The 27,046-nt window shown below is 38.8% G+C and overlaps 1 long non-coding RNA gene across 4 annotated transcripts in view; it reads right to left on the bottom strand.

The window, feature by feature from the left end:
* The window catches only part of LOC138167509 (uncharacterized), a 35,784-nt gene that overhangs the window by 5,110 nt on the left and 3,628 nt on the right, over nt 1-27,046 (bottom strand). The window contains exon 2 of one of the 4 annotated variants that reach the window (XR_011169904.1): nt 21,402-21,563. This is a non-coding gene — a long non-coding RNA (uncharacterized lncRNA). Of the gene's footprint in view, nt 1-1,214; nt 1,503-21,401; nt 21,564-27,046 lie in introns of those variants that run through there. The other 3 variants (XR_011169906.1, XR_011169903.1, XR_011169905.1) reach the window with 3 other exon arrangements.

The raw sequence follows: 27,046 nt of genomic DNA on the forward strand, positions 1-27,046 counted from the left end.
GTGTGTGTGTGTGTGTGTGTGTGTGTGTGTGTGTGTGTGTGTGTGTGTGTAACAGAGAGGATGTAGGTATCAGAGCTTTCGATGGCCCTAAACTTATTCCTCAAACAAAAATGTCAGGTTTTCACATCAGTATTCTTTCTGTGATGCCATATGGCTATAAATCATGGAATTCCAAAATATTTGAGGAAACAAAATTATGGGTAACCCAGTGGACAATGGAGACCTGTACAGGGGTATAAATAGGGCTACAATATCTTACTAATTAATAATTACTTTCAAGAAATAATATACAAGATATCAAAGAGATACATGGGCAGAAAATGAGAGGAATTAGTCATGAAGCAAGATGAAGGACAACAGGTCATAAGATCCCAAATTTAGAGCTGGAAGGTGGACCTTCAAAGTCATCTGTTCCAAACACTTTCTTTTACAGAGAAGGAAAGCAAGAGAGGTTAAGTGATTTGCCAAAAGTCATAGAACCAATAAATGGAAAAGTCGATCCAGAACTCTTTTGAAGGTCTTATAAGATCTGGGGAAAATATGTAGGTATCTATATCTAAATGAATATGTGTATAAACATTTACATACTTCTAATTAGAGTTATGGGGATTGGGGGAAGAAAACATCTAGAAACCCCACAAAGCAAGAAAGTTCATAGAAGGTAAACCTCACCCAACACGTTAGATGGTCCTGATCTCCCCTTAGCAATATAGGATATATTTTGTGTGGCTATCATTAAGATTAACATGAGACTGGCAAAAGTTGGTCACTGTAGTCTTTCCCATTGACTTTCAAGAGTCTGGCTCCCCTTCTTGATCCCTCTTCCTGGAGATTTATTTAGCACACAATTGAGATCCATAGTACTCAGGAATGACCCTTGAAAGGGTCAGGCCCCACTGAAAGGTCTTTACAAAGCACATGTACCATTTTACCAAAGTTCTCAACAAAAGAAGTGATGATCTAAAAGTTCCAAAAATCCATGACTAATAATCTTTGGGTTTTATTTCTTCAAGTTGCAATAAAAACAGGAAAGGGGACTGGAAATAAGCATCATACATGAAAACAAATGGTACCTTTTAGATTGTTTAAACTCTGCTCATAAGACTGCATTTCTGATATTGTCTCTAAGGAATTAATAACTTCACAAGCCATTGCACCAGCACCCATCATGCTCAGACCACCCACTCTTGAAAAAAGGCAATGGGACCATAAACCTGGCAATAACAGCTCATCTTCTCTGCTCCTCTGCCCCAATTCCCCAGCCTTCACCATCTGGGCTACCAGTCTCCTGTTAGAAGCTGGGGCAAGCTTGACACACATACCACCCAGAGCTGGAGTGAACAAACAGTACAGCAGTGTACCCTGAAAGCAATAAAGTCTGGAAGAGGTTGTCCCATATGACAGCAGCTCAGCAGGCAGTCTTTCTCCTCACAGAAAACATTGATCCAGGGCTTTCTTCAAAACTGAACAGAGCAGAGTTGCAAGCCCTGTGAGGAGGGGCTGACTGTGACAGTTTGCATTGGCTCAGGAGGAGTTCACACAACACTGAGAATTGAATTCATTACTCCAGGAGCTGCTATGGCAAGATTCCATTTGGATTTCCCTCTAAATAAAGCCTCTATTCAACTGCCCAAAATGAATGCCTAGTATATAACTTTTATTTTTTTAACATCTGTCTCAAGCCAGTGATGAACACTAGATTGAGAGACAAAAAGATCTGGGCCATGGACACTACCATTTACTAGCAGTGTGAGTAAAACTGTCTAAGCCAGTTTCTTCATCTATCAAGTAGGAATAATGATCATAATCATAAGATGGCACAGTGGGTAGAGCACTGGACCAGGAGTTAGAAAGTTTAGGAGTTCAAATCCAGTCTCAGATACTTACTAGTTGTATGACCTTGGACAAGTCGCTTAAACTCTGCCTCAGTTCCCTCACCCATAAAATGGGAATAATTGGAGCCCCTACCTTGCCCTGCTTTCATGAGGATGCAGTGGGATAATATTTGTAAAGTGCCTGGCATATAGTAGGCACTATGTAAATGCTTATTCACTCCCCCTTCCTTTCCCTTAATGATTACTTTTATGCCCATTTTATTGGGTTGTTATAGGATTAAATGAGTTGATGGATAGAAAACCACTGTATAGGCTGTAAAGGATGATGTGAATGTAGCTTGGTTGGCGAGGAGGTGGTGGAAACAGCAGATTGATGTCGCTGTTGTTGATCCTTCATTTTTGAAGAGGACCAATGACATCAGCAGGGTGTTGTCTTGACTTGCAAGTGTACTGGGTTTAAATGAGGCAGTCCTGTGCAAAGTCATCAACACTCAGCTGGCAACCGCCCCGGCATTGGGCAGCAGAAAACCTGACCGTTGTTCTCCAACACACTTGATGCGGATCCTTGGCCAAAGCCACTTCTTTAAAAGTTGGATTTGTTTTTTCTGCCCTCTCTATCTCACAGGCCAGTTGCAGCATTTGGATAATGATAATGATGCAAAAAGATTTTGGAAAATATGCTACACTAGATAACTGTGGGTGGATTTTCTTTTGTTTCAGGTGTAAGTTTATAATCTCACATGTTGCCATTATACATCTCTCTCTGGTTGTCTATTGTCTTCAGTCCCTGGATTATTCCTTGAGAGGAAAGGCAAGAGGAACCTGAACCTATATAGGAAATGGAGTGTATGAGAGATGATATGATAGAGGCAGGTATTGGTTACTGAGCATAATCAGTCCTCTTACAGAAAGGTCAGGAACCCTTCTGGCAGCAAAGCAAGGTGGGGAGGAAAGGAGGCAAATGCCAGTGGAGCACTTATGGATAATTTGCAATGTGGGAAACTGGGAATTGACTATACCTATGAATGCCTTTCTATGTTACTGCAATATAAGTAGCTAGGTTTTGAAATAAAGAAATAGCCTTCATGCTTATACAGATGCCAGATGCAATTTCAAATCTTTTATCTTTTTTATTTTTTATTCTTTTATCTTTTTATCTTTGCAACAGTTTTGCATTAGACTACATTTTGCTCTATGGATTAGGCCTGAATTCAGCTGCATTTTCAGTAATGAAATATATATATCCAATGCTATTTCCCACTTTGACAACTCCAGTATTGGTGGCAGTGTTTTTCAAGCGTAACATCTCTGACAATTCAATTATGTATATGTAGACAGAGACAACTAACACAAGAGAGGCAATGTGTCAGAATGGATAGAGGCTGCCTTGAAGTCAATAATGTCTGGGTTTCATATGTACCAACTACATGACTCTGGTAGAATGGAAAGAGCGTGGGCTCTGGAGTCTGAGGAGCTGGGTTCAAATCTCACCTCTGATACATACTGCTTGTGTAGCGTATGAGCAAGTGACTTAACCACCATGGTCCTTGGCTAACGTCTACTAAAAGAGAAGGGTGGACTACATGACCTCTGAGGTCCCATCCAAGGTTCTATGTTCTTGATCATATGATCTTTTCACTTCTAAATCTATGATCTTGTGATCTCTGGGTAAGTCAATTAACCATTCAGTAACCCAGGCAAATTTCTAAGACTTCAAGTTGCAGAAAGTATGCCAGGTAGACATTGGTTAAGAGAGTTTCTTTACCAGGAGGTCTGTACACCAACTTAATCACTTTTTTTTTCTTTTTAAAAAAAAGTGCAGGGGGAGAAAAAAGAAAGGGGACTGAAAGATGATACTATTAAACAATCTTTATGGAATTTTTTTTCCATTCTCTACAGTCTGACCATGAAGCCATTGACTTGGAGCCTGTCAACCTTCTGGCAGAGTTCTGTGGTTTGCAGCCAGAGCTATGTAGTTCTGTTTTCAGGAAACTTTTTACATGAGCTTTACTGTGCAGCCTTCATCTTGAAATGTGAATTTGATAGAGACTGACAAAAGATCATTACTGCCTCAAATATTATTTCTTTATTTCAAAACCTAGTAAGTCATATTGAAGGAGCACAAGAAAGCATTCATAGTAACAATTTCCAGCTACCCACATTGCAAATTATCTCTGAGCACCTTACCTTCATTTCCCCTCCTTCCTTTCCTATCCCCTCATGGTCTACCAGAAAGGTTCCCTTTCTTGCTGTAAGATGATTATCTACTATTATCAGCTATCTGTACTATGCCATGCATGGATAAACAAGATTTGGCAGTGTAGGGGAAAAACAATTATGAATTTGTAAGGAATGAATGATTCACTAATTCTCCAGTAGACATCAGTCTCTTCACAGCTAGACATAAATTCCCGTGAGGCCAAAGACAGACACAAAGGTCCCATACATACCCAAAAAAATCATTGAAACACTTTTTGTAAATGGCAAAATAATTGTCCATTGATTGAAGAAGGTATAAATAAATGATAATACATAAAATGAAGAATTAAGAGAAACAAAGGAAGGTACATGAACTGGTGCCATGCAGTAAGCAAAACCAGGAAAATAATACCTAATAACCACAACAATGTAAATGAGAATATTGCCCCACCCATATGGATTCATATGGGGTCCTAGAAGGTGGAGGAGAAAGGTATGGGGTGTCTATCTGAGGTTCTAGGTACCCCCATGGGTCTGTAACCTGACATAGACTTTGGAATATCCTCAAGAATTCTACATTTCTAATCCTCACACTGTTCTTTTGATAGACTGTTAAAAAAAAAAGTCCTGTGGGAGCAAGTACTTCTCTTCCTGCCCTGTCCGCATTAGAGTATGAGGAAATTATTAATGTATGTGTCTAAGTGCAGAGAGCACCAATAGTCAGTCTACCCTCTCCACCATGGAACCATGAGTACATGGTTCTGCTTTTGCTTCGGTCTCTGTTGTGTCTACTCTTACCTGCCTTAGGTGAATTAGTATTAGAAAAAGAATAGACTAGGTTACAACTCTGTAAACTTTGAAAAGTTGGGAGAACTTTAGGGATCCAAGAACAAGAGTCCATGCCAGAATTTGCTGGCCCCTGAAATGAGTGAGGAGCAATTTGCTTGACTCAACAGAGCAGTGGGTTGCCTGCATCCAAGAGGGAGCCACTCACCCAGATAAAGTAGACTTGATGGTGGGAGGGTTGTAGCAGCTACTTTAAGATAGAGCCCACTTTTTCCAGGGACCAAGGTCATAGGAGGGCTGGGGAAAATGTACTTCTGTTTTCTGTATCTCCTCAATAAATATATGTTTATAAAAGTTAATTGATTTTAGTTGATGAAATCATACTAGAGAGCTAATCATTGGGTCAATAAATTATACTGGAGTGATACTAACTATAACTGGTAATTGATATTGGTAAGAACAAAATAGAATGGGGGGGGGGGGGTTGAGTCAATAGTATTAGAAAGACACTCCCAGGCCCTTAAAATTATCCTTAGAACTTTGAGAGGAAGACATAGCTAGCCTGGCTATGGAGGACCCAGCTCCTCAGTGCAAGGGTGAATTGGGATAAGGAACCCAGAGAATATATGGGCTGCACTTAAGGTGGGTTTTTAATTTATATTTTGTAAGTATTCTTCCAGTGCTCTATGTGCAATCATAGAAAAAAAAACAGCTTTGTACAGTGATCTCCTGTGTATCAATCTCAAGCAAGATGTCAAATAAAGTGACATGTGAATGTGCATGTCCATAGGCTATAAAAATCTTTCATCAAGGGTAGTCATGGAGGAGCCAATTGCATTTTGAGAATGAAATATAACAAATGTACGGCCACAAAATAACTTCTTTTTCTTTTCTTTTTTAAATCAAAGGAAGACCTTTAGCACAATAAGTGGTTCTTCTACAGGGCATTTACAAAAGGATACAAAATGAGAGACATCAATGTGTGATTTGTACTAGAAGAAAACGTAACTACCTTGAGGAGTTTCCTCAAGTTTTAAATCTGTCCCTTCTCCACTCCATCCTCTACACAGTGAACAAAGTGATTTCCTTAAGTGTAGATCTGACTACGTCATCCCCACTCTCCCTCAATAAAACACTCAAGAAACTCTAGGGTCTCCCCTTTGCCTCTAGGATCAAATATAAAGTCTTTAAAGCCCTTCATATTCTGACCCCAGTATATCTTTCCAGTCTCATTGTACATGACTCCCCTTCCCATACTCTATGGTCCAACCAAACTTGTCTTTCTGTTGGTCCTTACACACGGAAGTTATCATAATACAGTTATAACAATAACCACCCCACAACAATAGTAATAGTACTTTATGGTTTTCAAAGCATTTTGCTTATGTTAAATCGCTTGATCTTTACTGGCTATGAGGTATGTGCTACTGTTATCCCTATTTTTATAGACTTGTCCAAGGTCACAAAGCTAGGCTGGATTTGAACTCAAGTCTCTCTGATTCCAAATGCTATATTCTATCCACTTCACCACCTAAAGGCCTTTATGGTTGGGCACTCACTGCTCCTCCTCCCTGATATGTACTCCCTCCTCACCTCCACATTCTTGAATTCTGAGCTTCCTTTGACACTCAAATCACACACCACCTTTTTTTGATGCCTTTCCTAACCCATCTAGCATCATTATCCCTCACTGCTTTATTGTTAACAGCCTTGTATCTATTCCTTCTACACATACTTAATATATATACATGATGTAATATATATGTATGTGTGTGTGTGTGTGTGTATGATAGAATGTAAACTTCTTGAGGGAAGGTACTATTTCACTTTTGTGTTTTTATCTCTAGCACCTCCCACAATCCCAGGGCATGCTTGAAAGATAGAGAGAGTTGGGTTATTGGTTTTTTGTTTTGGGGGGTTTTTTTGCCTTGTTAGTAAAATTATTTTGTTGCATTTCATGGTCCAAAGGTAACTCCTTGGACTTTTTATTCTTTTTTCTTAATTTTGAGTTTCATATTCTCTCCCTTCCTTCTCCTTGCAAACCCATTGGGAAGGTAAGCAATATGATACCCATTATACATGTGAAGTCATGTTTCAAAAAAAAAGGCAAGAAAAATAAAGTGAAAAAGTACACTTCAATTTGTACTCAGAGTTCATCACTTCTCTGGAGATGGATAGCATTTTTCATCGAGTCTTTTGGAATTGGGTTAGATTATTGTATTTCACCAGAGTAGTTACGTCTTTCACAAATGATCATCGTTACAATATTGCTTTTACTGTCTACAGTGTTCTCCTGGTTCTCCTCATGGCTCATTTAAGTTCTGTATTCTTGAGAAATATAGAAATGAAAATTCAATTCAGTAATCATTTCCTGAATACCAACTATCTACATGCAAAGCTTTGTGCTAGGTGCTGGAGATACAAAACAAAATAACATCAACAACAGTAACAAAACCTAGCCTGCTCTCGGTTAGCTTATAGTCTCTTCCAAGGGTTCTTAATCTTTTGGTAGGCTGGTGAAATCTATGGATCCCTTCTCAGAATAATTTTCTTAATAATTGAAGGAAATTCTAAATCTCATTTAGAGGTTAGTAAGAAGTAGAGATGTATTTTCTTTCTTCACATCAAAACTCACAGACCCGCTAAAATCTATCCAAGTTCCATGAACCCTAGGTTAAGAATGTCTGATCTATCAGAATTATTACATTTTAATATTAGTGCTAAATTTCTCAACCTGAAACAATTTAGGTCCAACCACACCCTGAAGTCTGACCCTCTGGCTATTGTATCTGTTATTGTTATTCTTCTAAAATGGTCATAAAGAAAGCAAACCCCCTCCCTTTTTTTACATGAAAAATGGTGCTACCATTTGCATTGAGATTTTAAAAAGTATTTATATAGTTATCCATGACTTTAAAATCTGGGTTCATCCTAGAATTTAGTATGCCTAGCTTTAGACCCAGGGAACCCTAAAACTGTTAGTGTGACCTGAAATTTAAAGTGAACCAGGAGCCAAAACATTAATATTTTCAAGTTAGTTGATATGCTTATAAACCCAAAATGGTTCCTATTTAAAAGACACTTTTTACAGAGGGTTGGGACATTACATTCACAGATAATGTCTTTTTGACATTTGAGTTTTTCAAATTATTGTTTTATTATAGGTCCATGAGTCAGCACATGCTGTACTGCAGACATTTTCAAATACAGAAGTCACCTCTCTGGGGTTTAAAAAATAAATGACTGAAAACAAATTGAAAGGTTCTGAAAATGACTCACAGTTTCAAAATATCTCTCTCTCTCTCTCTCTCTCTCTCTCTCTCTCTCTCTCTCTCTCTCACACACACACACACACACACACACACACACACACACCACTCCCAACTGAAGCCCCCAGTCTGTTCACCAAATCATCAAGCTCTTTAGTAAAAAGAAGTTTCATTGTTTTGAGACTGCATGAGGTCTGATCACCAGGAATCTTTACATAGAATCTTCAATCTTCAACAACAAAATGGGCAGTGCTTGCATAATTAGGGAAAGGAGCTGGAAGAGAGAAGTAACAAAGAAACATATCTTCATTTTTTAGTTCTTAGAAGGTTTTTTAAAATGAGAGAGTGATTTAGACATGTCCTGTCATTACTCCAAAACTTCAATTGCCTTTGTGCATGTCCCACATGCTCCATTGGATTATCTTCCCCCAAATTGAAATACGTGATTGGGAAGCATCCTTTGGGGAAGGGAGGGTGAAGAATAAGATGAAATTTCAAGATAAACAGTTAAAAAAATAATGTTTCCTGGCAACCATGCTTTCCTCAAAACATATGGGAAAGAAGAGTCATTACAATTATGCCCTGATGATTCTTCTCTATGAAATCACCTTCCATCCCCTCTGCAAAATACCTTCTATACTATGAATGATGACTTGCTGTTCCCATGGTGCTGAGTTTTATTTAACTGCTCACTAAATAGTGATGTATGTGAAACTCACTTTTTCATTTCTTGAACTTTACTCACATATTTTCTTCTTCTTGAATATATTTTAAATGATGGGGTTTTCCCCCCTCAACAGGAAATTCTACAAGTACACATTATTTTGACTAAAATGTACAATGCCTGGAGGGAATGCTTGAAGGCAAAAAATGGTGGCTGAATGACCTGTCAACCTACTCAAAAATTTTCTTCACGGAGCAAAGCTATAAAGGGAAATGAGGAAAAGATTGATGCTTTTGGCATTAAAGAGTTCTTCCAAATTGAACTTTACTGAAGGGAAATGTTTTTTTTTTAAGCAATTGGGGTTAAGTAACTTGCCCAAGGTTACAGGGCCAGGTTTTTTGTGTAGGTGTTAAGTATCTGAGGCCAGAACTGATCCTGGATGCTCCAGACTCCAGGGCCAGTGCTCTTACTCACTGTGCCACCTAGTTGCCCCGAAGGGAAATGTTTTTTTTAAAAAGCTTCTCTGAGAAGACCCACAATTAAATGCAAAGTTTGAGTTAGAAAAAATCAACATGGTGAATTAGGAAAGACTTACATAAACTGATGCAGAGTAAAATAAGTAGAATCAGAAGGACATCACACAAGATAATCAAAATAATGTAAATGAAAAGATCACTAAAGTGACATTGATTGTATGCTATGTAAATTGCAAGGACCAATCTTGGACCCAGGGAACAGATGAGGAAATAGCCTTCCTCATTTCACCAGAGATATGGGCAAAAGGGTTGATTTTATTTAACCATTTTTCTTTGTTACAAAAGAAGGCTCCACTTGAGGGTGGAATAGATCTAATGATATAAAACAAATTACATCAATAAAAATTTAAAAATAAACAAACAAATATAAGGCTTGAAGCAAGGAAGTGTGGCATAGTGGGAAGAATGTTTTATTTGATGGCAGAGGACATGGGTTTGAATCCTAGATCTGCGTTTCAATATCTTTGTGACCTTAGAAAATTTTCTGGGCATCAATTTCCTCATCTATAAAATAAGAGGTTTAGAGCAGATGATCCTAAAGATTCCTTCCAACTCTAAAGTCACACAACTTGAAGTTATCTTTGACTTTTATTCTCCTTAGACCCATTTGCTAGATTTTGCTAATTCTTTGTTGGAGATTGTCCTTAAATTCTATGTTTTCTATCTATCTTGACAGCCCCCAGGCTTCTCTAAACTTTGATCACATCTTTAAAATGTCTTATTCCTACTTCTTGATTTTATACCATGTCCATTTCCCAATATATATACCTTCACCCTTACCCAATCCATCAAATCATCTCTTATAACATTTTTTTAAAGGGCAGAAAGGGGGGAGAAGCAGTCCAGCAAAAGCAACAGCAAATCAATAATGTCTTACAGAATATTTAATATTCTATTCCCACAGCCCCCTTCCTCTACAAAGAAGGAGAGAGGTACATTTCATTTTTTTCCAGGACCAAATTTGACCATTAGAGACTAATTGCTTTCTATATACTTGAGTCAGTACAATAAACCCCTGATTGGTCTTACTTCTTCTGGCTTTTAAACCATCTTTGATAATATGAGCAGACATTTTTATAAACAATGATATGATGCATTTGCTCCTCTATTGAATCAAATTGAACATACAATGTCTCCACAATAATTCAAACTCATTCAACTCAACCTGGCATTCAAGAATCTTAATCAATTGTCTTCATTTTTTTTTCTTTTTGGAGGGGGGAAGGTAGGGCAACTGGGGTTAAGTGACTTGCCCAAGGTCACATGGCTAATAAATGTTAAATATCTGGAGCTGGATTTAAACTCAGATCCTTCTGACTCCAGGGCTGGTACTCTATTCACTGCACCACCCAGCTGCCCCAATTGTCTTCATTTTATCTGTCCAATTTTACTCATATACAAAAATGGATCTATGATCTCACCAATTAGAAGTACTCTCCAATGAATGACAAAATCCATTCATACCTGTCCATCATGAGCAGCCCTTGTCTCTCACTTTGTTATTCATTCATTCATTTACTCATGATTGAATGAATATTATTCTAAAAATATCTCTTCTGCCCTAGTTTCCTTTCTGTACTATGCTTTTCTTCATACCTATCAGTAAGGCTTTATTTATACTGACTTTGTGCCTGAGATGTTGGTACTGGCACCATTGAGTCTGTGCTGTGAATAACCCTGAAGAAGATAGCCCAACCGTGAGAGATTCCAGGTTTTACAAGTTTTTCCATTCTAATGAAGCAGATTTCCCTGATGAAGCAGTTTTCAGTCTTCATCATCTTCATTTTTTAAAAATTGTGACTTTCTGATAAAAATAGATAAATGATAGATTCATAGATAGATGAATGAATGGATGGATGGATAGACATCTTTTAGATGTCAATAATGTAGGTATGTTATTCTAGATCTGTGTAGAACTTTCAATGTAGCAATTTCCTCAATGATCTAGATTAAAGTGTATCTGTAAGATCTTAGAATATGGCCTAGTACACCAAGAGGCTGACTGATGCCCATGATCACATAGGTGGTATATGTTAGAAGCAGAAGTTGAATGGAGGTCTTCCAAACTCTAAGATCAACCATTTCACCATGCTATCATGCTGCATCTTGTGTGGGTAATATTAATTATGAGTGTATATGTATGATAACCTTGGAGTGTGAATATCATTGAAGTTCTATCTCCAGATGTTGAAAGGTATACAGATAGCCAAACTGAACTCTAGACTTAGTGACAATATTAAGAGGAAATAGACATCAAATACTTTCTCTAGCCTTTCTCTACCTTTACTCACCCTTTATCTATTGTCGATGCCAAAATCAATTAAATTTCCAGTATAGCTGCCTGGATATAGTATGATGAATCCCTAGTAATTTTCTCTTCAGATTAGCCAAATGATCCTTTCAATAACCCACTTACTCCCCTTTCTAGCAAACATATTCATTTGCTTTAAATTCTGAGAAATACTGTTAACCAAACAATCAATAAAACTTGCTGCAGTGTTTCAGTAAAAGAGACCCTTAAGCAGAGACCCCAGGTCCTTCTGAGACAATGATCTAGAAAAGTGATCACCTTTAAGGCCTCATCTGCCACACATGTGATGGCATTACATTGTATAAATTCCTCTCTGCTCACAAAACCTGAAAACCACAGAATAGTAAGTCAAAGGGGACCTCTGGGAAGACCTCATCCAACCTCTCCATCTACAAAACAAGGCTCACATTCCAATGACTTTCCCAAGGACAAACATATCATTAGTAGTAGAGATGGGGCTCTTTTCTGTGGTCTTCTATTCCCTAGTCTCATGTTTCTCCCACTACATCACACAAGGCCTAGCCCCTGGATAGAAAAATAGATGGCATGGTTGACCCAAGCAGTATTCTCCAGGATAATACTGTGTTTACAAACTTCTTCAAAGCATAGGCAGCATTATCACTGGGAAAGAAAAACAAACCTGTAGATATAAACAAGCTCCAATTTACAATTGCCAGAAAATACATCCTACATTTAGCATTGCTAAAACTGGTCATGCATGTTGCCAAAAATAAATAGGCATTCTGCAAAAAATTAAACAAAAGTGATTTCTGATTCTTCTTTTAAAAAATATTATATGATTACTGGGAGCAGCTAGTTGGTACATCAATAGAGTGACAGGCCTGGAGAGAGGATGACTCATATTCCTGAGTTCACATCTGGTCTCAGAGACTTACTAGCTATGTGACCCTGGGCAAGTCCCTTAATCCTGCTTGCTTCAGTTTTTTCAACTGTAAAATGGTCTGGAGAAAGAAATGGCAAACCATTCAAGCATCTTTGCCAAGAAAACAGCCAATGAGGTTATGAAGAACTGGACATGTCTGAAAAAGAACTAAATAGGGGTGGCTAGGTGGCACAGTGAATAGAGCACCGACCCTAAAGTCAGGAGGTCCTGAGTTCAAATCTGACCTCAGAAACTTAACATGTACTAGCCGTGTGACCTTGGGCAAGTCACTTAACCCCAATTTTCCTGCCCTCCCCCCTCCAAAAAGAAAAAAAAACATAAATTTAATTACAGAATGACCATAGGTCCTGAGACCTAGAATCAGACTTTTCAGGTCACCTAATCTTATCCCTTCATTTTCCATATGAGGAAACTGAGGCCCAGACAGGTTGAGAACCTTGCCCAAGGTCACACAAATCTCAAGTGGTAGAGCCAACATTTGAACTCGGATCTGGTGAGTCCAAAGTCATCATCCCTTCCAGGGCACCTTACCAAACACTCAGAACTCTGAGGCAGGGCAAGGCCATGGAAAGAACTCAATTGTTGGACAAATGCTTACGTGTGATAATACCTTCACAAATACTTTGCTGAATAAAAAAGAAGTTCCTTCTCATAAAAAGTCTTTAAAGTGTGATAGGCTCTGGAACTTCCTATAAATTTTAAAAAAGATCAGATTCCTAACTTACCTGTTGCAGTCATTTAAATAGTGACTTGGGTATTCCATCTAATTCTCCCATGCCTGCAGTAGCATCAAGAATCAGCAATCACTCCATCAACTTATTCTGTACCAGGTACTATGCTAGGTTCTGGTAATACAAATTCAAAATTAAAACAGGCCCTCCCCTACAGGATTTGTAAACCAAGTCCCAAAGTCCTTCGATATGGGACTCTCTCCTCATTAGTGGATATTAATACCCTGATCCTTCTGGGTTCCAGCTTCTAGAGAGAAGATGGAAGATGCCAACCTCCCTTTAAGTTGCTGAAGGAAAAAACTCTAGAAAGAGGAAAAATGAGAGGAATTACCCATCCCCAACATTTGACTTCAGGGAACTTCTCCTTGGGTAAAATCTAAAACTCTTTCTCTTTATTTATCTGACTTGTCACACTCCTGATGGAAGAACTCCCTTAGTCTGTATTGTCTGGTACAGATTCACCTCTGTATACTTCCTCTGAATTCTGTTTTGCTACAGACATAGATAAATGGATTTCTTTGCTACTTCCTATGTGTGTTCACCATGGAACAGGTATTTGGTGGGGAATCAAACCTTGTATATAAAGCTTAGGATTTTATTTTTTCAATTGATGAACAACTGATCAGAAGTTATATTGAATCTGAAAACTACATTCCTAGAACAACAATATTTAAAGGAGCAGAATTCTATCTAGACAGATATAGTTATCTAACCATAGGCTCATAAAGTGGGAGATACTGTCCCCTGGAATGATCCAGGGGTGGTGGTAGCCTTAGGTACAATTTGAGGCTGTTGAATAAAAATAAGGAGATGGTGGAAACATAAAGAAAGAAGAGAAGAAAATTTTGAGAAACCATTCATAAATGTTTCATCTGTCATGTAACAGAATTAAAATCGTAGTGATTACATTATTTTCCAAATAAATACACAAAATGAAAGTTATAACTGATCAGTTGTCAAGTCTGTCAACAGGTCTTACCAAGCAAGTGTTGGAAATAAGCATGTTGTGCTTTGTTGGGAAGTCCAGCATGCGTCAGCAGGAATGTGTGTATGTAATGACTTGTTTATAATATGATACTATATTGCAGTATAAAAATGTCAATGCAGTAAAAAAAACCACCAATTTATAATAAAGTATTAAATTTAAGATGCATCTTTTTCAAAATATTTTAGATTTCTTTGAAATGATGAAAAAAATTTAAACTGTTAAAGGGTTAAAGAAATTAGATTTCCAGGGTGATGCTAAGTATTTTCTTTGAAAGGGAGGGAGTGGTAGGCCAAATAAGTTTGGGAACCTCTGATCTAGATAAATAATAATTATCTAGATAGATATAATTCTAGTCCAGTATCCCCTCTCTCTCTGAGGACAGTGTCCAAGCTTCTGCTTCCTATTCAAAAAAAGTTAAAGTCTCCCTTGGAGAAGAATGGGGAGAAAAGGGCTTAGAGATGTCTATTCTGCCTCACTTCAAGTCATACAATGACAAGCACATGCTACCTGTGGGGGCACAACTCTTGATACAGATTCAATTGCAGGAATGCTCTTCAGGGCATTAAAGCCCAAGCCTGGAGAAATCCCTTTTCTTTTCTGCATCTCTTGGAGGAAGCCAAGTATGTCAACCTCCACTTAATTTCTGGATAACTTTCTACCTGGATCAGATCCTTTAGCATCAGATGTGGGCATCTGGGGGAACGAAATACTACTCAAGTCAAAACACCATCTCTGTGTCACTTCCCCCTTCCTGTCAAGGGCCTGTCCTGGATTGTGATTCAGGAGACCTAGATTCTACATCAAAATTAGCCTCATGCCCCAGTTTTGTCATCTGTAAAAGGAATGGTATGGATTACTTTGATTTGGAGAGCAGTTCCAAGATCTTTCCCAGATCTAAAATTCTAATGATTCTATGATTTGCCTTTGACAAAGATTCATACGAAGAGATGATGTATAGCAGTTAATGACTAGCCTAAATTTTACAGTCAACAGGATAAGAGCAGAAAGGTATTTTTAAAAAGAGGAAAAAAAGTCTCTAGGTTTTTTTCCCCCATAAAGGATATTTGATACTAAATATGTGACCATGCCCCACTTCCTGATTCTCAACCCACCATAACAGTCACAGCAGTAACTAAGGAAGAGAGAGTGAGGCTTTGCTGTAGTGTGACAATATTTAGGGGGAAGAGGGAAGGGTCATGCTCTCCACAGTGACTGTCACCCCCTAGTCTTGTCTCCAGGACTTCACCAGGTATTGTCACTTCTACCGCTTGCTGAATAGTTTTACTCTCTGTGAAAAAAATCCCCAGTCACTACTTTTTAGAAGAACCCTTCCAGTCAAGATTCTGCATCATTTGTTACCCCTAAACACAGATGTAATTGGACATACCCTGGCACTTCTTTAAATCTATGAGAAGCATTTTGGCACCTTCCCAGTGGGACAAAATTTAGACACAAAGCAAAATACAACCTGCAACTCACCAGGGGCTAGCCCTAGGAAGATTTGTGAAGTAAGCTGAGGCAAAGTTTATCTTCAAAACTGCATTTTTCAGCTTCCCCCAACTCATGCCCCTATAAATATTTCAGGGATATTTCACTTGCTCATTTGCTCCTTCATTCTTTCCTTCTTTCTTTAGATGTAGCTTGAGATATAATGGATAAAATGCTAGTCCTGAAGTCAGGAAGAATCCAGAATTTAAAATTAGCCTCACGCACTATACTAGGATATTAGAGATAGATAGATTGATAGATAGATAGAGAGATAGAGAGATAGATAGATGATGGATGGATGGATGGATCGATGGATGGGGTAGACAGACAGACAGACAGACAGACAGACAGACAGACAGACAGACAGACAGACAGACAGACAGATAGATAGATAGATAGATAGATAGATAGATAGATAGATAGATAGATAGAGATAGAGAGATGATGGATGGATGGATGGGGTAGACAGACAGATAGACAAACAGACAGACAGGAAGGCAGACAGACGGACGGACGGACGGACAGACAGACAGACAGACAGACAGACAGACAGACAGACAGACAGACAGATAGATAGATAGATAGATAGATAGATAGATAGATAGATGATGGATGGATGGATGGATGGATGGATGGATGGATGGATGGATGGGGTAGACAGACAGATAGACAGACAGACTGGCAGGCAGGCAGACAGACAGACAGACAGACAGACAGACAGACAGACAGACAGACAGACAGACAGACAGATAGATAGATAGATAGATAGATAGATAGATAGATAGATAGATAGATATACAGTGGTTATACAAAATGAGGAAAATGGTATCTGACCTCAAGGAGGTTATAGTCTAGTAGGTTAGGAAAGAAAAGACATGTGCACATAAACAGTAATATAAAGCAATGTATGACAAATGCCTCCTAGAGAAACATAGAATAATGTGAGAGGTCACAGGAAAGAATCTGTCTGTCTAGGATAGTCTGAAAAGGTAACATGGCAAGGGCGGCATTTGAAGGAGGTCTGAAAGGATGAGCAGAATTGGACCGAGCTGGCTGAGGTGGTGGTATAAGGAGAGCAGATCGTGCATTCCAGACACTGGTTGTTGTTTGTCCTTCCTTCCTCAGAGAGGACCAATGATATCAGGAGGGTGATGGCTTGACTTGCCAGTAAATTGGATCTAAGTGAGGTAGAGCTGTGCAAAGTCATCAGCCTCACTCTCTCCTCCAAGGTTATCTGAGGGAGAGGACTGGAGATGGCCCCAGATGCAGTGGGAAACTTTGGCCTTTATAAACTAAGGCCTTTCCCAGGTCTCAGCTTGTCTGAGGCAACATCCATTCATAACGCTAGGGAAGAATTGAGACAAAAGATGGTCTAGTTTGCCTACTTTAAAAAAAATCAAACTGGAAGTTGACGACCCTCAAAATTTCTGGCCAGAGCAGAAACAGTTGCTATTTATGCCGGTTCTAAGCCATCAGAACCCAAAGAATGACCAAGTGAGGTTTGGAATGGGTCCTATTACTGGCAAATCAGTGAGGGCCAGAGTGTTTGGGTTTAAGGCATATGGGTCAAGTAGCCCATTTAAATCCCAATGAATTTCTCAAAGCCTGGTTTTTCAGTTATATTTCTAGAAATTGGGTATGATGAACAATCCAATTTGACCCCAGCATAAAGTATGCATGGGGAATAATCAGAGATATGTTTGGAAAAGTGAATGGGACAAAGGAGACTTTAAATACCAGACAAAGGAAACTGGACTTCATTTATCAACCAATAGGGAGTCACTGAATGCCTCTGAGCAAGGGAATAACATAATTGAAGCTTTACTATAGGAAGATTAACCCAATATCTGGGTGCAGGAAGTTTGGGAGTGAGAAGAGAATGAATGTGAAAAGGCCAGTTAAAAAGCTTTTGTAATAATCATGGTAAAACAGTAACAGCAATGTTGTAGGAATGATGAACTGTGAAAGACTTGGTTACTCTAGTCAAGACCATAATCCAAGACCATTCCAAAGGTTCCATTATGAAAAATACTATCTATCCCCAGAGAGAGAACTGATGAACTATGAGTTCAGATTGAAGCATTTTTTAACTTTGTTCATGTTTGTGTGTGTGTGTGTGTGTGTGTGTGTGTATTTTCTTCAGCACTATGGCTAATATGGAAATATGCTTTGCATGACTTCACATATATAATCAATGTCAAATTGCTTGCCTTCTCAAAGGGTGAGGGAGAGGCAAAAAGGAGAGAATTTAGAACTCAATTTAAAAATGAATATTAAAATACTACATGTAACTGAGAATATTTAATGAAATAAAAATATATTGATTTTAAAAATATTCATGGTCAATGAACATGGGATCTTGATCTATAATGGTGGCAGTAGGAATAGAAAGAGAAGATAATATGGGACACATTTTAAAGATAGAATGAATACAATTTGGCAAGTGACCAGATTTGGGAAATGAGAACAGTCTCCAAAATCTGAGGTGGGGTATGAGGAAGAGAAAAATTCCAAAGTGAATTTGAGGTTTTGAGCCTGAGTAACTAAGGAAAAAAGATTTAGGGAAGACATGAGAAGGATATTGTTGGGGAGGGAGAACAAGATGATGAGCTCAATGTGGAACAAGGAAACATCAAATAGGGAAACTAGAATTAATCTAGTCCAGGCCTTATATGCTAGTGATGAGAAAACTGAATCACAGAGAGGTATTAAGAACTTAGCACAATACCAGGGACATAGTAGCAGCCATATAAATGATTTTCTCTTTCTTTCTCCTTCCTAACTTGAGGACAGAGTCAGGATCCAAAAGGATGTTGACAAGTTAGGTATAGTATTAGGCTGAATTCAGTAAGATAAAATTCAATAGCAATAAACATAAAATCTTTAACTAAGGTAAAAAGAAAATCAACAAGTAAAAGATGGGAACTGAAAGTTCAATTATGAATCAGCACAGTAAAGAGGGAACTGAAAAAGCTAATGCTACTTAGAGCTGCATTAAGAGGGGCTTAGCTTCCATTGTGTGTGACTCAGATAAAGGCAGAATAAATATATCTGGCCTTTTCTCCCACAATCCTTCTCCAAGGAAGACTTTCATTCCTCCCAGCAGGGGAAGCAGGAGGTTGTGACCAGAGACCATTTTGCTCTCCTCAGGGAGAAGGGGTACCAGACTAGAAATATATCCACCTGTTAGACTAAATATTGTTTGTCTAGGGGGTATGATCAGGTTCAAGCTAACTTTGGATTGCTTTGAGGGAAAGAGGACTCCAAGCTCTATGTCTAAGGCTTGATTCCTTTCCCACTTAATACCAGTTCCACAATGAGAACACATAGCAAATAGCAAAGAAATCCATTTATCCAAATCATAGCAAAATATAAATCAGAGAAGGTATAGATAGGAGAATATAATCAGACCACACAAAGTGAAGTAGTTCTCCCACTGGGCGCAAGGTGACTCAGCTCAACCAAGAAATAGTGTTCTGAGTCTCACCCAAGGGGAAAAGCCTTGAACTTCTTGAGTAGAAAACTGGAATAGGGACACAATGGAAACCACCATCTCTTCTTAGGTCCTCCCAGAGTGTTTTCCTCCAGCAACCTAAAGTGGACTTGGCCACTTCCATCTTCTCTCTCAAAGCTGGAACAATTTGATTCTTGAAGAAAACATGAAGCTTGACCAAACCCAAAGGGAAGACTGGACTGGCCCTGAAGTCCTAAAGTCGGACTCAAAGGGGCTTCTCACTTAGAGAGTCCCAAAAGGGCTGGGCCAAGGTTGGATCTCACTTTTCTCTTGCCAACTGCACCCACCCTTCACACAGGGCAGGGCATACACTTTCACCAGTAAGAAAGAGTCTCATACCAATGTGCTTTGAGGTGGGGATTACAAGAATACCATGAGTGCCAGAGTTGAACAAGGACATTGAAAACCCATATTGAGTCCATAAGCAGGAAGCCAGGATGGCAAAGAACCTTGAGTCAATAACAAATGAAGATTGTTTGAGGATGTTTACCCTGGAAAAGAGAAGACTTTGGTAGTTAATATCTATATGTGTCCAAGTTTTTGAAGGATTATCACATGGAGGAAGTATTAGGTTTGTTCTGTTTGATCTCAGAAAGCAGGAACAGGGGCAATGGATAGGATTTGGAAAGAGACCAATTTAGGCTCAACATCTGCCTAAAACTCGGCGTTGTTAAAAAAAAATGGAATGGGCTACTTTAAGACCCCTTGCTTTAAGAACACCTTGGAGGTCTTCAAGGAGATTGGCTATGTGAGAGTAGAAACTCCTTTTGTGTGGGAGCTGGAACAAGGAGTCATTGTTCAAATTGTCTCAAATTGTATGACTTTGTGATTTGGCAATCTGATGCCTCATCATCAGATTATAGAACATTTTCCTGAAATTCCAAGGGCTTTGCCTGCAGCTTACAAGTTCTAGCAAGTCCAACCAGTTCAGAAATGCTTCAAAAATAATCCCCCAGCTGATTCCGAGGAACATCTGTTGACAAATTCTAGAATCCCTGGGGTATACCCAAGACCTCTAGAATTCATTAAATCTGTCCTGCTGCATCAAAACAGAACTTCATTTAAACAGTCCCACTCAGAAAGATATCTTAGCCCTCTTAGCTTTACAGGTCTCCAGGGTAAGAGTCTCTGTGGTCTCCCTTAACAACCTAGTCCCATTGATGCATAATCAACCACAATTCAAGGTTCTATGTGCTGCCATTTTAAAAGTGATAGAAAAAGAGGGTACAGTTCTGTGTCTGTGTTAGCAAAGGGAATAATGGTACTGAGGGAAATAAGGAAGTGAAGCATCAAAGGTAGAAGGGAAGCATAGAGTTGAGGGAAGGTTGCTAATAGATAGCAAAATTCATTCTGTCTTGTGAAGATGCTTGTTGCTATCAGTTACAGATCTCCAGGTCATTCTCCTTCCTTAATATGTTTACTACCTGACTTAGAATCTTTTCTTCTTTGTCCTCCATGTTCTACAACATCCTCAATTCCCACATCCTCTGTCTCCAGTCTAACTCAAGCACACGCAGGAGATGTCACGCTTTAGACCTCTCTATAACCCATTCCCAGCCTGGCTCCATTGGATGTGACCCAGGTGCCAGCATGCCTAGTTATGACTCTGGCTCAGGTGACTTGCTTGGGGTGGCTTTGGGCTCACACAGTGAGTTAGGAGCAAAGTCAGAACTTGTATTTCTCAACTCTTTCCACCAGAACTCTTGACATCTCATTATATTTGTTGAGTTTGAGGTTCTTGCCAAACATTTAGGTGAAAGTGCCCAATATGGTCTGAAATAAGTTGCTGGAGCTGAAGAGCAAGGTTGAAGGGGTTAGAAATAATAGATGTATTGGATGGCTAGGCAGCACAGTGGATAGAGGGCCAGACCTGGATTCAGGAGAACTCTTCATGAGTTCAAATCTGGCCTCAAACACTTGCTAGCTATGTGACTCTGGGCAAGTCACTTAATCCTGCTTAATCAGTTTCCTCATCTGTAAAATGAACTGGAGAAGAAAATGGCAGAGCTGTCCAGTATCTTTGCCAAGAAACCCCCAATGGGCTCACTAAGGGTCAGACATGACTAAAAGAATGGAGCAACAGCAACAAAGGAGATGACGACACAGAGGTGACTATTAAAACCTGAGAGTAAATTAGACTGACCAGGTATAGATCATGTTTTCATATGAAACTCACCCAAATCAAAGAAGTCTTCAAGACCCATTAGAGTAAAGCTATCATGGTGGAACACTGGGCAACCTGCGGGTATGGAAGAGAGATGTTTTGGTGTGAGGTGAATGACGGGAGCACCATCTTCCAGGGATCTTTTCCTACAGCATTGCTTAGGCTGGTCTTTCCCTGAAAGGAAAAATAGCTGTTCATGGGACTTTTTTGGTCCAGGAAGCCAAGGCTCAAACTATGCCTTCCATGAAGCAGCTTCCTGGTTGTCTTTGGCCACGTGGTCAGTTGTAGGCTCCTGCTCATCTAAGAGCAAGAGTGTGCTAGAGCCAACTTGTACCAGCTCCCAAGAGCCAATAGTTAAATTTTCAGTGAGAGGATTAATAGCTCAGAAATCTACTAAAAATCAAGGCTTAATTTATTTTTTTTTGATTGTCTAGATTTTTAAAAACAGTGGAGAAAATTTTAATTATTTAGACAAACTTAAAAGTATATTATATAAGCTATATTATTAGATTACACATTATATTACATATAACATACATTATATTACATAATATATATTATATTACAAAAGTATATTTTCATTTTTCCACCCTTCCCTAGAGCTAGTTGTTAAACATTTATCAGTTCACCTTTATTTAGGTGCTTTAAAAAGACCCAGCCACTTGGGTTCAGTCCTTCAGACTTGATAAATGTCTCAAGATCATAAAAATTTCCAGACACATTTCCATGTGAAGGTAAATGTGGATACATATACCCAAAGTTCAATGCTGGGCTATCATTGCTGAATATCCTTTCTACGCTGTGGCTAAGGAAACCTCAAGATAGCTAGATGGCTTAATGGATAGAGCAATGGGCCTGGAGTCAATAAAACCTGAGTTCAAATCTGGAACATAGATAGTGACTGGGCAAGTTTTCCTTAATCCACTGGAGAAGGAAATGGCCAAGACAACCCCATAGATAAATATTAGTGTGTTACAGTACAATGGGCCATTAAGACTCAGATGTGACTGAACAACAACAAAAAAAAAAAACCCTCATTTTCTTAATCATCAAATAACCTATAAATGTTTCATTTTGTTCCAATGCTAAAGTTAAACTAAGAGGATACCAACCTGATTCAAGCCTACCCTTAGGGGGAGCTTGGTCCTTATAGGCATATACCAACCCAGACTATTCAGAAGAGCAGCCTTTCTGCTCAGCAGAAACCACTTAGCAGGCAAGGTGTAAAAAATAGCGTCTAACATAAAATTAATCGTGGATAGATGTGACTATAAAACAATGATAGCTTCTTATGTGGGGCTTATGGAAATCAATCACAGTATGGTGAAAGTTCTATGAAGTTTGAAGCTTCCTTTTCACATCTATAAACAGACCTTGCTAGACATCTTATTCTGATTCTAAATGTGTGGGAATGTACCAAAAGGACTATGGGTGCACGCATACACACCGACTGGTTAGTGCTGAGCTACCAGGGCTTTCTGTGGAGGTCATGCTTCTGCGGAAAGCCTTGGCAGTGTCTGCCACACCCCTGTAGCAGTGTCATTGAGGAAGAAAATGGGATGGCAGCCCCATTTCCCCAGGTAGGTAGATGTTGTTGTGTGTTCCTGAAGAGGACCACGACATCAGGAAGGTGATATCATAAGTTACAAGTGAATTGGATTTAAGTGAGGAAGGGCTATGCAAAGTCATCAGCCTCATTTTCTTCTCCAGAGCCATCTGGGTCCAGTGGCAAGATATAGATCAGGACTATAGATAGCCTGGATGACAGTGTGTTTTCTATTGCATAAGAAAGCACCCTCAGATTCAGCACAAGCCCTGATGCTTGTTTACTTGCAGAGAAGGCACAAAGGACCCCTTTCTTACGGCTCTATTCCATCGCTCACTTGGAAAGCTCTAACTGAATATTAAGCCTACAGAGGGTAGTGATAGCTCCCATAGGGAAAATAAAACAAACTTTGCCTAAGAGAAGAGCAGTTTAGCATTTGCATCAGCCATTCCTCTGGTAGATTTGTGATGCTTCACAGCACTTTTGGACTATCTTGTTCTGATTGTTTCTTTGGTAGAGGAAAGAAAAGTCTGCAAAATGTAGACACATTAGGTCTGACTTCTGTTCATCTCATGGAAAGTACATAAAGATTGCCAAGTGAAGTTTACATGATGGATCTTCCAGTGTCTCATGGTCCTGAAGAACCTCCTGACCTTGCATTTCATAGGATCATAGGTTTAGAGCTGGAAGAGGTCATCAATTCCGAGTCCCTTGTTTGATAGACAAGAAATCTGAGCCCCAGGTCATACAGGTGGCAGGGAACCAAGCTAAGACATGGATACAAGTCCTCCAACTCCAAAGTTAATTCTTCTTTGGGCTACACTGCTCCTGTCTCTTCCCTTCTCCAGTCCTACCCTTACCTCTCATCTTCTCTTCTCTTTTTCTCTCCTATCCTCTCATCTCCTGTCTTATCTTCCTTCCTGTGCTCTCCTCACTTTTCTTCACTCTTCTCTTTTCCTCCACTTTCCTATCTTATCTCCTCTCCTGGTCTCTCTTCTCCTCTTCTATACTGTCTTCTTCTCCTCCTCTTCTTTTTTCTTACCCCTCCTCTCCTTGTCTCATCTCCACTTTCCACTTCCCTTTGTCTTTTCCTCCCTTCCTCTTCCCCCTCTCCTTTTTCTCCACCTTCTTCCCTTCCTCTCTCCTTTCCATATGCCCTTCCTTTTTTCTTTCTTTCCTTCCTTGCACCTTTTCTTTCTTCCATCCCTCTTTCCTTCCTCCTTTGCTCCTTTCTTTCCTTCCTTCTTTTCTCCCTCCCTTTCCTCCTCCTCACAAATGTTTATGTTCAAAGAGCCATGCTAAGGGAATAAAAGACTCAAAGATTAGTAATTAATAATAATAATATTTACATAATATTTTAAGTTTTACAACTCCACACGTTTCATCAGCTCCTCAAAATTCCTAAGAGGTAGCTAATATAAGTATTATCCCTGTTTTACACATGAGGAAAATGAAATTCAGAAAGGCTAAGTGAACTGTCCTTAGTCACAAAGTTAGAAAGTATATGTTCTGCCTCTCAGATGCAATTTCTCTATCTTAAGGAGTTTATAATCTAGTATGGGAAATAAGGCTTTTATGCAAATTGCAGCAATGGCAACAATCATAATTGACATTTACAGACAATGATATGTAAATAACTTGGGACAAATAATCATTTTGAGGTGGTTTCATTCTGTGGCATCAATGTTCACAAGCATATTCTTCAACTGACCTGAGGATGATTCAGAACAAAATCATATTGTGACCAGAATAAACTGGATTGAGTTTCCCTATCTTTAGATAGTTATCTATTGATGAGTGCTGGATTTTGGTTCTTGTGTGTTTTTAATTCTGTGATTTTGAAGAACGGATATTATTCCAAGGAAACAAACAAAAATTTTAGCTCTTAAAGAGCATGCTGTGGGAAAGCATTTCAACAATTGCCCAAGCCTACAACAAAACAGGATCAGTCACACCAACGCACGGAGGAAAGGAGGGTCAAAAATGAAAAAATACCAAAGAATGAGACAACATATTGGAAATCATATAAAATAAAAGATTGCAACTAAAGGAGGACATATTGCATATTAAGAGATTTTAAATACAGTTGTCTCTTCCACATCACGACTTTCCCCATCATGGTATTGATATATTACAGCTCAGCACAAGAAATTAAATGGGAATTTGGGGGGAGTTGAACCTGCAGATGACAAGCAAAAGGCCAGGAGAGGACAAAGAACCTATGACCAAGTACTTAACCCAAATTTTACAATAATGTATCATAAATACCCAATAAAAGAAAAATACAATGTAATGTATTATAAATACCCAATAAAAATTACAATAATGTATGGTAAATAACCAATAAAAATAAAAATGTATTGTAAATACCCCCCAATTTTTTTCTTTTTCTTCTTTGGTACAAAGGGAGGGCCAAAAACTTTCATTCAGATTTTCCAGATCACAGGGGCACATTATACCCTGCCACATGGAAGGGATAACTGTATGTTAAAAGGTTGTAAAGTTTATTGGATGTCAATAAATATAATTAGTTCATGTTGTCCCAAGTAATTTACATTCTACTCAAGTACATAAAATATTTCAAAAGACTTTATATCTTTTTGATCCACCTACCATTTCTATAATGTCAGTTCCATTATTATCCCCATTTCACAAATGAGGAAATTGAGGATTTTGTTGTTCAGTTATTTTTCAGTCATGTCCAATTCTGCATAATCCCATTTGGGATTTTCTTGGCAGAGATACTGGAGAGGTTTGCCATTTCCTTCTCCAGTTCATTTTACAGATGAGGAAACTGAGGCAAGCAGATTTAAATGACTTGTCCAGGGCCACATGGTTAGTAATTGTCTGAAGCCAAATTGGAACTCAGGAAAATGAGTCTTCCTGACTCCAGGCCTGCCACCTACCTGCCTTCATGACCACACCACTGGTAAGAGTCTGCAGTAGGATTTGAATCTAGATCTTCCTTGATTCAATTCAGAAATAATAATGTTTTGAGTTCCAGAAGAAAATTATAATGGGGAAGAATGTTACCTGTTGGGAAAATCAGGGGAGGTTTAATGGAACAAGGAGCATTTGAAATAGTCCTGGAAGGAAGAATAGAGATAACTGAAGGGACCTCATAGAATTGTAGACTCTAGAGCTATAGAGGACCTCAATTTTATTTCATCTAGTTCAATTCTAGAGAAGTTAAGGTCCAGAGAGGTTGAGACTTGATCAATTGTTAATGGTTTAATATGAGCAGGGAAGTATTGAGTAAAGTGCCCTATTTACATATTTTATCAATGACATGTATAGAGGCATAAATAATATGTTTAACATATTTGCAGTTGACAAAGAACTGGGAATGATAGTTAACACTCTGGATGCTAGCCAGGTCCTGAATAATCTTCCTAGAATATTAGAACAAATCTAATAAGAAGAAATTCAATAGTAATAAATGTAAAATTTGACATCTGAGTTCAAAACCAGTACAATTTCCAGAAATAAACAACTGTAATATGGTGACACTTGGCAGAATTTCCCATGATTCCTGGCTCAGACAGTCTCTAGGATTCCACTTCCCATGAGTCTGAGTTCTTGATACTTAGGACAGTTATGTCATGAGTCATGGATTTTCATTGGTATTGGAAACTTCTGAGAAGGAACTAAGAGGAAAGAAACTGCAGTGATGCCAATACAGACATATCCCTGAGACTTCTTGGTGAAAAGAAAAGAGGCACCCAGGCTAGAAAGTGAAGGAAAGAGCATGGGACATTCCAAGTAAAGGTCTAGGCATCATGTGGGGTATCATTGACCAGCTTCAATCTGGCCATGCCAGAGATTTTACAAAACTTTCCCAACCATGGAGCATGAGCCATTTAGGAAATTGTTTTCAGGTTTTCCAAGAGATCACTGAAAAAACCTGGAGCAGTGGGTTCATTGCACCCTAGAGAGACAGAACGAGATTTTCCTATTTCAAACATCTGAGTCTCAAAGAGTCTATTTTTTCAGGCTATTCTGGTGAGAATTGGGGGTGAGTTTGAACTCATTCAGGCATGGATGTAAAGATGTTAAGATGTGTTGAAAGAAAGAAAGAAAGAAAGAAAGAAAGAAAGAAAGAAAGAAAGAA

Source organism: Petaurus breviceps, unplaced genomic scaffold (genome assembly GCF_028583685.1).
Source record: "Petaurus breviceps papuanus isolate PSGF00001 unplaced genomic scaffold, PetGlider_PUasm1.0 229, whole genome shotgun sequence".
Classification (NCBI taxonomy): Eukaryota; Metazoa; Chordata; class Mammalia; order Diprotodontia; family Petauridae; genus Petaurus; species Petaurus breviceps.